This window comes from Carcharhinus amblyrhynchos, chromosome 4 (assembly GCF_965287045.1).
Source record: "Carcharhinus amblyrhynchos chromosome 4, sCarAmb.v2.hapA, whole genome shotgun sequence".
Classification (NCBI taxonomy): Eukaryota; Metazoa; Chordata; class Chondrichthyes; order Carcharhiniformes; family Carcharhinidae; genus Carcharhinus; species Carcharhinus amblyrhynchos.
The window spans coordinates 7952205-7964551 of NC_137327.1; positions in this window are offsets into that span (position 1 = coordinate 7952205).

Genomic DNA, 12347 nt, shown 5'->3' on the forward strand with positions numbered 1-12347 from the left:
TCTCATGCATCCACATGAGACAGCCAATGGAGCCTCAATTTAAGAACATAAGAACATAAGAAATAGGAGCAGGAGTAGGCCATCTAGCCCTTCGAGCCTGCCCCGCCATTCAATAAGATCATGGCTGATCTGTCGTGGCTCAGTTCCACATTCCCGCCTTCTCCCCATAACCCTTAATCCCCTCGCTTATCAAAAACCCATCAACCCGCGTCTTAAATATATTTAGCGAGGCAGCCTCCACCACTTCAACGGGCAGAGAATTCCAGAGATTCACCACCCTTTGAGTGAAGAAGTTCCTCCTCAACTCCATTCTAAACCGACCCCCCCTTTATCTTGAGGCTGTGCCCCCTAGTCCTACTGTCCTTTCTGAGCGGGAAGAGTCTCTCCACCTCTATCCTATCCATCCCATTCAACATCTTATACGTCTCAATGAGATCTCCCCTCATTCTTCTAAACTCAAACGAGTACAAGCCTAGTTTATTCAGCCTCTCCTCATAGTTCAACCCCCTCAACTCTGGAATCAGCCTAGTAAACCTCCTCTGCACTCCCTCCAAGGCCAAAATATCCTTGCGTAAGTACAGCGACCAAAACTGCACACAGTACTCCAGCTGCGGCCTCACCAATGCCCTATACAGCCGCAGCAAGACCTCCCTACTTTTATATTCAATCCCCCTCGCTATGAAGGCCAGCATCCCATTCGCCTTCCTGACCACCTGCTGCACCTGCAGGCTGGGTTTTTGCGACTCATGCACAAGGACCCCGAGGCCCCTCTGCACCGTTGCATGCTGCAGTTTTTCGCCACGTAAGTAATAGTCCTTCCTACCATTATTCCTATCAAAGTGGACAACCTCACATTTGCCAACATTAAATTCCATTTGCCATTTCCTGGCCCATTCGCCCAGCCTATTTAGATCCTTCTGCAGACTTTCCACACCCTCCGCACAATTTGCCGTTCCACCAATCTTGGTGTCATCAGCAAATTTCGACACCATACACTCGGTTCCCTCCTCCAGATCATCTATATAAATGGTGAATAGCTGAGGCCCCAGCACCAACCCCTGGGGCACTCCACTAGTCACCAACTGCCAATCCGAATAGCACCCATTGACCCCCACTCTCTGCCTCCTATTAGACAGCCAATCCTCTATCCACGCTAACACCCTGCCCCCCAACTCCATGCCCCCTGACCTTCTGCAATAACCTCTTGTGAGGCACCTTGTCAAACGCCTTCTGAAAATCAAGAAAGACCACATCCACCGGCTCTCCTCTATCCACCGCCCTAGACATATCCTCATAGAACTCCAATAAATTCGTCAGACACGACTTTCCCTTAATGAAACCGTGCTGCGTCTGCTCTACCAAACAATTTTCCTCAAGATGCCTCGCTATTTTCTCCTTGATCACGGATTCTAACATCTTTCCTACAACAGACGTTAAACTAACCGGCCTATAATTCCCCGCCTTTTGCCTGCCACCTTTCTTAAACAACAGCGTAACATTAGCCGTTTTCCAATCTTCCGGCACTTCCCTGGAATCCAGCGACGTTTAGAAAATAATCACAAAGGCATCCACTATCACCTCCGCCATTTCCTTCAGAACCCTTGGGTGCATTCCATCCGGTCCTGGGGACTTGTCCACAATCAGTCCCTCCAGTCTGTCGAGCACCGCCTCTCTAGTAACAATAATGTCATTCAGGCCCTCCACTCCTACCATCTTTCCATCGCTAACACCCGGCAAATTACTCACGTCCTCCTCCGTGAAGACCAAAACAAAAAAGTTATTCAGAGCCTCAGCCATTTCCCCATCCCCTACCACTAAGTCCCCCCTCTCATCCTCTAAGGGTCCAACGTTCACCCTAGCCAGCCTCTTCCTTTTTATGTATTTATAAAAATTCTTGCTATCCTTTTTTATATTAAGCGCTAGCCCAGCTTCATAGTTTATCCTACCCTTCTTTATCAATTTCTTTGTCATTCTTTGTTGACATTTAAACCTCTCCCAATCCTCTTCTCGCCCACTACTCTTAGCTACTCTAAACGCATAGGCTTTTAACTTAACACTTTCCTTCACCTCCTTCGTTATCCACGGCTTATTACCTCTCCTCCTACAGTCCTTTTTAACCGTCGGAATAAATTTCTGCTGAGCACCAAGAAAGATCTCCTTAAAGATCCTCCACTGTTCCTCAGCAGACCTACCTTCCAACGCACTCCCCCAATCAACATTCGCCAATTCCTGTCTCATCCTACCATACTCCCCTCTGTTCAAACAAAGGACACATGTCCGGGAACCCACTTTCTCCTCCTCCATCTGCACCAGAAACTCCACCATACAATGATCACTCTTCCCAAGAGGATCCTTCACCACAAGGTCCCTAATTCCACCCGCCTCATTACATAACACCAGATCCAAGATAGCTCACTCTCTCGTCGGCTCCAACACACACTGTTCGAGGAAACTATCCCGGCAGCATTCCAAGAACTCCTCCTCGAGCCCACCGCATCCAACTTGGGTCGACCAATCAATATGTAGATTGAAATCCCCCATAATTACTGCCGTTCCATTCCTGCACGCCGCACTTATTTGCGCGTTAACAGCCCGCCCCACCTCCAGATCATTATTTGGGGGCCTATAAACGACACCCACCAGCGTCTTCCTCCCTTTGCTGTTCCTAATCTCCACCCACAACGATTCCACGTTCTGCTCTTTGGTTCCTATATCATCCCTTGCTACCACCCTGATGCTATCCTTAATCAGCAGAGCTACGCCCCCCACCCCCCCTTTTTCCTCCTTCCTATCCTTCCTAAACACTTGATACCCCTGGACATTCAGCTCCCAGTCCCTGTCACCTTGCAGCCACGTCTCTGTAATGGCCACCAGATCATACCCATTTGTGCTGATCTGCGCCACCAGCTCATCCACTTTATTCCGAATGCTTCGTGCATTCAGATAAAGCGCTTTCATCCCAGCCTTCACCTGTACCCTATTTGCCAGAACGCCACCAACCATAGTCATGCCCCCTACTCCTTTTATTATTGGGACATCCTTGGCCTCCCCCATTACCTGCACCCTCTCCTTTACTTTAGACCCCGTAATGTCACCTACCCTCGTACCCTCCCCCCCCCAATTAGTTTAAAGCCCTAACTACAGTCCTATTTACACGATTAGCCAGGACTCTGGTCCCAGCACGGTTCAGACCAACCTCCCAGTTGAATGACAGCAAGTCTGACAGCGCAGCACTCCTTCAGCACTGCATTGCATGTTGTGGCCAAGCTTCATGAACTCAGGACTCTAACTCAAAAGTAAGAGCACTAAGCACTGAGCCACAGCTGAAACTTTCGATTTAATTGACCACCTACTTAATTATACAATTTCTCCATTGTAACTGTGGTTCCCAGATATTCCTGGCCACAGGGAAACCCATGAACGCTACAGAATGTTTCTGTTTTTTGCTTGTTGCTTCTATTCAGGACCCTGGACACTGCCAAGTGACAGTGAATTTGAATCTGCAACATTACCCTTCCAGACAATACAGTGGTAGGCACTGCTGCCTCACAGTGCCAGGGACCTTGGTTCAATTTGTGGCTTAGGCCACTGTCCGTGTGGAGTTTGCACATTCTCCCCGTGTCTGCGTGGGTTTTCTCTGCGTGGTCCGGTTTCCTCCCACAGTCTGAAAGATGTGCTGGTTAAGTGAATTGACCTGAAAGGTGCCAGACTGTGGTGACTGGGGGAATGTCACAATAAGTGCATTGCAGTGTTAATGTACACCTTACTTGGGACCAATAAATCTACTTTACGTTTTAGTTTGAGAATTTGCAAAAATAAACAACGTTGAGGGAAGCCACACAGCCCACTTAGAAACATAGAAACCAAAGGAGGACATTTCCCCCTCAGAGCTTGTTCAGATATTTGGTTAGATTCTACGTATCTTATTCAATTTGCCTACTTTTGATGAGAAATAACACATCAAACATCAGTCAATCTCAGTTGCAACATTTTCAACTGGTCCCCAGTCTGAACTTTCTGGCTGGAGAGGAATTCAGACTTTCACAACTCGTTATGCAAATACTGCTGCTATATCTCACTCTTAAATAGCCCCACTGTAATGTTATGGTTATGTCTCATTGTTCTGTGCTCCTCCCACTGGTGAAAATAGTTTGCTTCTCTCTCCCCATTCTACAAAATCCATCAATGGTATCATCCCTCCTTCTCTCAGTCAATTCCTCCATCCCGGTACCCTTTGAGACCCCTGCACACCTCCAATTCTGATTGTTTGCACATTCCAAACATGGTTCAAACGTGGACAAATGAGCTGAATTCCAGAGGTGAGGTGAGAGTGACAGCCCTTGACATAAAGGCAGCATTTGACTGAGTGTGGCATCAAGGAGCTCTAGCGAAACTGGAGTCAGTGGGAACGAGGGGAAAGAATCCTCCGCTGGTGGGAGTCATACCTTGCGCAAAGGAAGATGGTTGTGGTAGTTGGAAGTCAATCATCTCAGTTCCATCTTGGAATGTCACTGCAGGAGCCCCTCAGGGTAGTGTCCAAAGCCCAACCATCTTCGGTTACTTCATCAATGACCTTCCTTCTACCATAAGGTCAGAAGTGGAGATGTTTGCTGAGGATTGCACAATGTTTAGTAACTCCTCAGGTACTGAACCAGCCCATGTCCAAATGCAACAAGATCTGGAGAATATCCATGCTTGGCTGATAAATGGCAAATGACATTTGTGCCACCCCAGTGCCAGGCAATGACCATCCCCAGCATGAGGGGATCTAACCATTAGCCCTTGATATTCAATGGAACTTCCATCACCAAATCCCCCAATATTAACATCCTGGGGGTTACCATTGACCATAACTGAACTGGACTAACCATATAAATACTGTGGCTGCAAGGGTAGGTCAAAGACCAGGAATCCAGTGGCAAATAACTCCCCTCCTGACTCCACAAAGCTTGCCCACCATTTACAAGGTATGAGTCAGGAGTATAATGTATTGATTCTGTGCCATGGGACAATGACAGAGGGCAGTGCCAGGGCACTGACTGGGCATGAGTCCACCCCACCCGCACCCCCCTCCCCAAGCCGGGCTATCTTTTGCAACCACTCAACTAAATCCCGTTTTTAAAAAGCTATTGTAAGGTTTGGCAGGTTTTGAATATTGAGTGAGGGGGCGATGGAATCATGTGGGGAATGGCTAACTAATTACATTAAAATGTATTTAAATCTATTAGTATGATGTTCTAGGCCCTTTGTGCAATCTCTCCGGAGAGAAACTCAGTTGGTGATCCCTCCCGGTTCTTCCAGCACGTCTCCTTTCTTTTTGATGAATGTAGACTGAAAAATCGTCCCATTATGGCTGGTGGATCTTTCCTACTGCATTGTGTATCCAGTGTACCTCCGACCAGGCCACCTCTCGTTTGCCTCTTCCCAAAGGTGAGGTTGGCCAACATTTTACACGTTGATTGGTTGGAGTTGCTTCACGTGCCGTGGAACGCAACGAGTCACCACGTATTCACGCCCAACTCTCCTCTTTTGACCTGATTGAGTAAACAATGCAATCTCATAAGCAATTGTCAAATGAGGAGATATTGCCTTCAGAGTCACATTATCACCCACAGATTGCATTAACTGATAGAAAGGCAGCTACTGTTATGGGACAATAACAGGAATAGCAAAAGCATAACCAAACTGATTGTTGAGGGAGGGGTGGGGAGGGGGATAAAATTGCAGTATGCTAACAATTTGTTTAGAACGGAAATTTCTGTGACGCCAGGTTTACAAATAAGTGGAGCCGAACTGTATGCAAATTTTATGCATATAAAATCTATTTATATGCAAATTTAGCAGGCTTAAATTCTGCTGTTCATTTCCATATTTATATACAAGTGAAGACCTTATAAGTAACTGTTAATCTCTACTTGCTGCCTCTGTTTATGAGCAGATTTATTGGAGATTTGCTCTTCTTTTCAAGGTGTTTACTTCTGTTGTGCTTTGTCTGACCAGAGAGATTCAGAGCGTGAGAGAGCGAGAGAGAGAATTTGAACTTAATCCACATGGTGGGTGTCATAATTGCAAGGACTGGCGGTCACCAGTTAGTATAACAAAATACAACAGATGGTTTACAAGCAGATAAATAAACAGAGAACTTTCATGATGTTGACACTTCTGGCTCCAAGATCTATTGTGGTTGCAAAAGCCCACATTCTGCACTGAAATTCCCAGTGGGAAACAATTTTTTTTAACTGGACACTAAGTCATCTGGCTGCTGTACTTGTTTTATCTGCTCCAGTTGCTTTGTAGAAGCTGATACTGGGTAATGAGCGTTGTAAAACTTCCACTCGTTGATGGAGAGCGAGAAAGTGATTCTGCCACTTTTTTCTGCTCAAACACAATGATTGGGACTGTTCTTTTCGGCTTATGAATATACCTTCGACTATTGGCCATGGGCTCATATTACCAATGCACTTGCATTAAGTTGTTATTCATTACCAGAAAGCACACCACTCCCCCTCTAAGCCCACAAGAGATTGTGACGGCTTTAAACTTTCTGGATTCTTTACCTGTAACTGCACGACTAATTAAATACCACACTATATCTGGATGGGTGCAGCTCCAACAACCCTGAAGAAGCTTGACACCATCCAGGACAAAGCAGCCCACTTGATTGGCACCACATCCACAAACATCCACCCCATCCACCACAGACGCTCAGTAGCAGCAGCGTGTACTATCTAAAAGATGCACTGCAGCAATGCGCCAAAGACCCTTAGGCAGCACCTCCCAAACCCACAATCATTTCTGTCTAGGAGGACAAGGGCAGCAGATGGGAACACCATCACCTGCAAGTTCCCTCCAAGTCACTCACCATCCTGACTTGGAAACATGTTGACAGTCGCTGGATCAAAATCCTGAAATTCCCTCCCTAATGGCATTGTGGATCAACCCACAGCACGTGGACTGAAGCGATTCAAGAAGGCAGCTCACCACCATCTTCTCAAGGGCAACTCGGGATGGGCAATAAATGCTGGCCATGCAGTGGTGCTAATGTCCCACAAATGAATAAAAGAAAAATTAAGATCCATTGTTATTGAAGATTAAACATATGATACTACATGGATGGCAGAATGAGAGAGCTTTGAAGGAAATGTGCTTCATTGTGAAGATGTTATCACCCTTCAGGGAACGAGTGTGGCTGTTTCCATCCCAGGAAGAAAGTTACTGCTTGAAGAATTGCCTGATGCCCATCCTGATGTGTTGAAGATGAAAATGCTAGCGATAGGCTGTGTTAAGTGGTGTTACATCAATGTGAATGTAGAATAGATTGTGAAATAAGGTGCCCAGTGCTAATTCCAGCAGATATTACCTCCAGCAGATGTTCCCTGCTATGGCCCCCTTGGGAAAGGTCAGGTCAGCCTTGGATGCGAGTTCACATTGATTATTTGCCTCATTCATGGGAACGATATTCCTTTTGATCGTGGACACCCATTCAATATGGGTGCAGGTATTCAAAATTAGGTCCACAATTTCATATATCGGGGTTGTGAAACTGCGTCAATGAGGGCGATCCTTCCATCGCGACCCGCAACTTTTCTGGCAGGTTGGACTGGGAGATCCGCATCACTGGCCTTTTTCCAGGATTTGCGTATGTGCCTGGAATGCATGCACATCTCCCAGAGCCGGAGAACAGTCGGATTTCAGACTACACTGGAAATTGGCAAGAAGACAAGTAAGTAACTTGAATCTTTTTTCAATATATTTTAAATGTATTTTAAATGTTATTATTGGGAATTTGCCAAGCCCAATTGAATCCCACACACCGCCAGGAGTACTTCATTCCAGTGGGGTTTAAAGTAGCTCCCCATGTTTGGGGAACTAGCGAGAGACCCCATCAGAATAAAAGGGGGGGCAATCGGAGCCCCCCCCAAGGGTGGCAGGTAGGTGGTACCCCCTGAGCATGGGCACCCTGGCAGTGCCAGCCTGTGCCCACTTGGCACTGCCCAAGGGGCAAAATGCCCAAGCTCAGGGGGCACATTGGCACTGCCCACCGGACATTGCACAGTGCCAAGGGGGCAGGGACTATTGTGGGTGGGGACTAGGGTGGTCAGTGGGGGTGGGGGGGGGGGGTCCTGCTGCCATTCTGCTTGGCGATCAGGTTGGGGTTGAGGGAGGGCAGAGATTGGGCCATGGGAGAGGTTGGGGGGGGCACCATTGCAGGGGCTCTGGGCTGGCCAGCTCTCGAGCTAGTGAGCAAGCAGGGAGACTGACAGATTGGGGCCATTGCGCACGCGCAGAGTTCCAGGACTGTCAGACTCCGGTGCAAATCGGCCTCGCCACCCTGGGTTTATTATGAGATTCATGATTGGGACCCCTGCAGAGTGTGGAGATTTGAATGCGAAGTTGAACTGTCGTGATCTAGAACAATTTTCCCACCAATTCGGCACTTTTGGGAGAATCGCCCCCAATGTTTCTGAAAGCATTTGTTTCAGACTACAGAACGAAGTTCACATATGCTGAATTTGCAGAGTCAGGAGCCATCCAATGAGCCTGTTGTGATCCATTTCTCCCACCATGTAGTGTTGCTGTTTATCTGAGGAGTTCAGTGGCTGATCAGCCAATGGCGGACCAAAGTGCTGCTCCCAATGACATGAGGGAATGGTGGAAAGTGATGTGCTGGTACCTGGAAAGAGTCCGAGTGAAACAAGTCCAACCCAAACTGCCCCTACAGTTGAACAACAACCAGTTGAGCTACATCAGCCCCAGAGAAAATGGCTGGGATTTTATCGGCACACCCATCTGGGGCTCGTAACGTCATACCCAAGGCCAACAGAGAATGCCGTTCTGTGAGTCTCACCCACTCTGATTTTGGGGCAGGCATGCCGGTAAAATCAAGACCAAAATCTCCAGTTGAGAATATTCATTATTGTTAATGTTTTGAAAGTTGTAAAAGTTTTCAATGCGCCATGTAATAAGGGAAGGGGGAAGGAGTGGGGTTTAAGGGGGGAGTGAGTGTTGTAGTTGGCCACTTTAATGGATGTGTATTAAAAGGGTCATGTGACCTGACTGGCCAATGAGGAATGAGTGCAGGGATCTCAGGACAAAGTATAGGTTGTTTTGCAGCCAGATTGACCCTGAGAATGAGCACATTGACTGGAGTACCCTGTACATAATTATAAATAGTCATCAACTCATTGTTGGTTGTTTAATAACTGGTGGTCACCAACTATTGCATTTACTACAGCCAGCAAAGCCAGCAATTGTTGCTCATCCCCAGTTGCCCTGAATGATTTGCAGGCCAATATAGAGGCAATTAGGAGTCAACCATGTTGCTGTGGCTCTGGAGTCATGTGTGGACCAGACCAGGTGAGGATGGCAGATTTCCTTCCCTAAAGGGCATTAGTGAAGCAGATGGGCTGTTAGGACAATCAGTGATGGCTTCACAGTCACCACAAGTGAGGAGATCAACTTTCAACTTCAGGTTTATCAATTGAATTAGACTTTGCACAATTGCCATTGCGGGATCTGATCCCATGCCCCCAGAGTATTTGCTTGGGTCTCCGGATTACTGATCCAGTTTCATTGCCGCTGCACTACAGTGTACCCCGAGTGAAACAGAGGATGACAAGTATGAAGTTAATGACCCCAGGAGTGACCCCAGAGGTAATTTTTCAGAGGCTTATGATGGGGAATGAGAGGTACGAGGGGTTTGGGTTTAAAGCTTGAATCCCAGGGTGCTCCTTCCATTTTTGTCATGGATTTGGGGAATGAGGAAAAGGGTTACGAACAACAAGCCAGATTAATTTTTATTGTAATTGATTTTTTTTTGAGAATGCCTGGAGACTCTGTTAAAAGTGAAGAACGCTGGAAGTGGATTCCCACTGTTAGATTTTACCTCATGTTCCTGATTGCTGTCTGTTCATTTTTCCAAGTGATGGCTGCTTTTCTTTGCTTTCCCTAAGTGGTAACCATGACAACCACTGCACAACGCCGTTGGAATCTGGTAACATCTTGCTTGTAATTTTGTTTGCAAAGTATTGTAATAAAAAAAACAAACAAAAATTGAAACATATTTCATGAAGTAAATTGAACATTATTCCGGCATTAAGGCTGAATCCCTTGCTCACGAAACCATGGCGATGTAAAGGCCCCACATAACAACTCACAGAAGGGACTGGGATAAAACACAACACTGGAATTGTCAATTCTATCAGAGGAATCAATTAAATTCTCAGGTCTACTACTTTGAAGAAATAAATGATGAGTCAGAGTTGCATTGCAAAAAATAGACTATTTTCTGTGCATCTGAATTGATTTGATTTGATTTATTGTAGTCACGTGAATTGGGATACAGTGAAAAGTATTGTTTCTTGTACAAAGCATGCCGTTCATAGAGTACATAGGGGAGTATCATGGCCGCAAAAGCCAGCCCTGAGTTATGGGGGTGAAGGAAAGGAGATGGTGCAAAATATAGTTGCAGTTACAGGTAGATTGAAGAGAAAGATCAGCTTAATATTTAATGGGCGGATTTTACAGCCTCAATTGCCCCAAAACCATAAAATCCCCCATGGGGTCAACTCATCAGCCCACTGGCCCAATTGATCAAGATCCCGTTGCAATCCTAGATAATCTTCTTTACTGCCAAAAGGGGGAGGTGATGGCCTAGTGATACTATTGCTAGACTATTAATCCAGAAACTCAGCTAGTGTTCTGGGGACCTGGGATCAAAACCCACCGTGGCAGTTGGTGGAATTTGAATTTAGTAAAAACATCTGGAAATTAGAATCTACTGATGACCATGAAACTGTCGTCAATTGTTGGAAGAAACAGTCTGGTTCACTAATGTCCTTTAGGGAAGGAAATCTGCCGTCCTTACCCGGTTTGGCCGACATGTCACTCCAGAGCCACAGTGTGGTTGACACTCAACTACGCTTGGGCAACTAGAGATGGGCAATAAATGCTGGCCAGCCAGAGACAACCATGGCGAACGAATGAATAAGAGGAAGTACTTTTTTTGTGAACGGGACTGAGTTGACATTACATCAGATAGCATAGATGAGAATGCAACAATCAGGATATTGGGAGTTGGGTCTGTTGGTGCAGCAGTTGAGGGTATGGGAATCATGGTGATTGAGGCAGTAATAGGGAAGGTCCTTGAGGCAGTAATAGGGAAGGTGCTAATAGGCGACCAAAAGATTCCTGCAACTTTAACTTGGAATGAAAAAGATTATTTTTCCATCTCCCCCATTTTTAGAGTAGCATCCAAAGGAGCAAGGAGAAATATATATACATGAAAAGAACTGTAAATTTTCGGAGAAAAAAAAATACATTTCTTCAGATAGAAATAAGGGCAACTCCATGTTTTTGTTAGGGATTCTGAAGTACATGTGTTGACTTTACTACACTACACAGGAGTTTAATGAAAACCCAACAGAATATTTGAAGTCATATTGACTCTGCTATCAATTTTGGTTTCCCAGATTTGTTGTGTATGATATGCCAGCATAAGACGTGTCAATTCTACTGTTGCAAAACAAATCTGCATTTAAGTAACACCTTTCACATTCCCAAATTGTAGTGCAGTCAACTATTTATTTTCTGAATAATTGCTGTTTGGTAGGCTTTGTCCTACGAGTTCGTTAAGAAATATGGAAACAAGGTGGGTACATGGAGCTAAGTATAAATACATACCTGGCATGAACCAATTGGAAGGCAGAGTGGGGAAGAGAGGCTGAATGGTCTGCCCCTTAGTCGCACTGTTTTCATATTGGCAAATGCACAATCAATTTACACACAGGAAGGTCTCAGAGAACCAATGAGACAAACGAGCATTTAACTCTGGTGCTCTGAAAGATGCACATTGGTCAGGCAATTGCGAGAACTCCCACTGTTCTTCTTCTAATAATTCCACAAGATTACTTATATCCACTAAGCAGCTGGGTCTCAGTTTAACATTACACCTCCCTTCAACATTGCGATGAAAAATCAGTCCAGAAAGTATGCACAAGTGGAGCTAAATCCCACAAAGGGCAGCATGATGGCACAGTGCTTAGCACTCCTGCCTCACAGCACCAAGGACTGGGGTTCAATTGCGTGTGGAGTTTGCATATTCTCCCCACGTCTCCGTGGAATTCCTTCAGGTGCTCCAGTTTCCTCCCACATTCCAAAGGTGTGCAGGTTAGATGAATTGGCCATGCAAAATTGCCCCTTAACATCCAAAGATGTGTAGGCTAGATGGATTAACCATGGTAAATGCATGGGGTTATGGGGATAGTGTGATTGGGAGGGGGGTGGACCTGGGTAAGATGCTCAAGCAGAGAGTCGGTGCAGACTCAATGGGCCAAATGGCCTCCTTC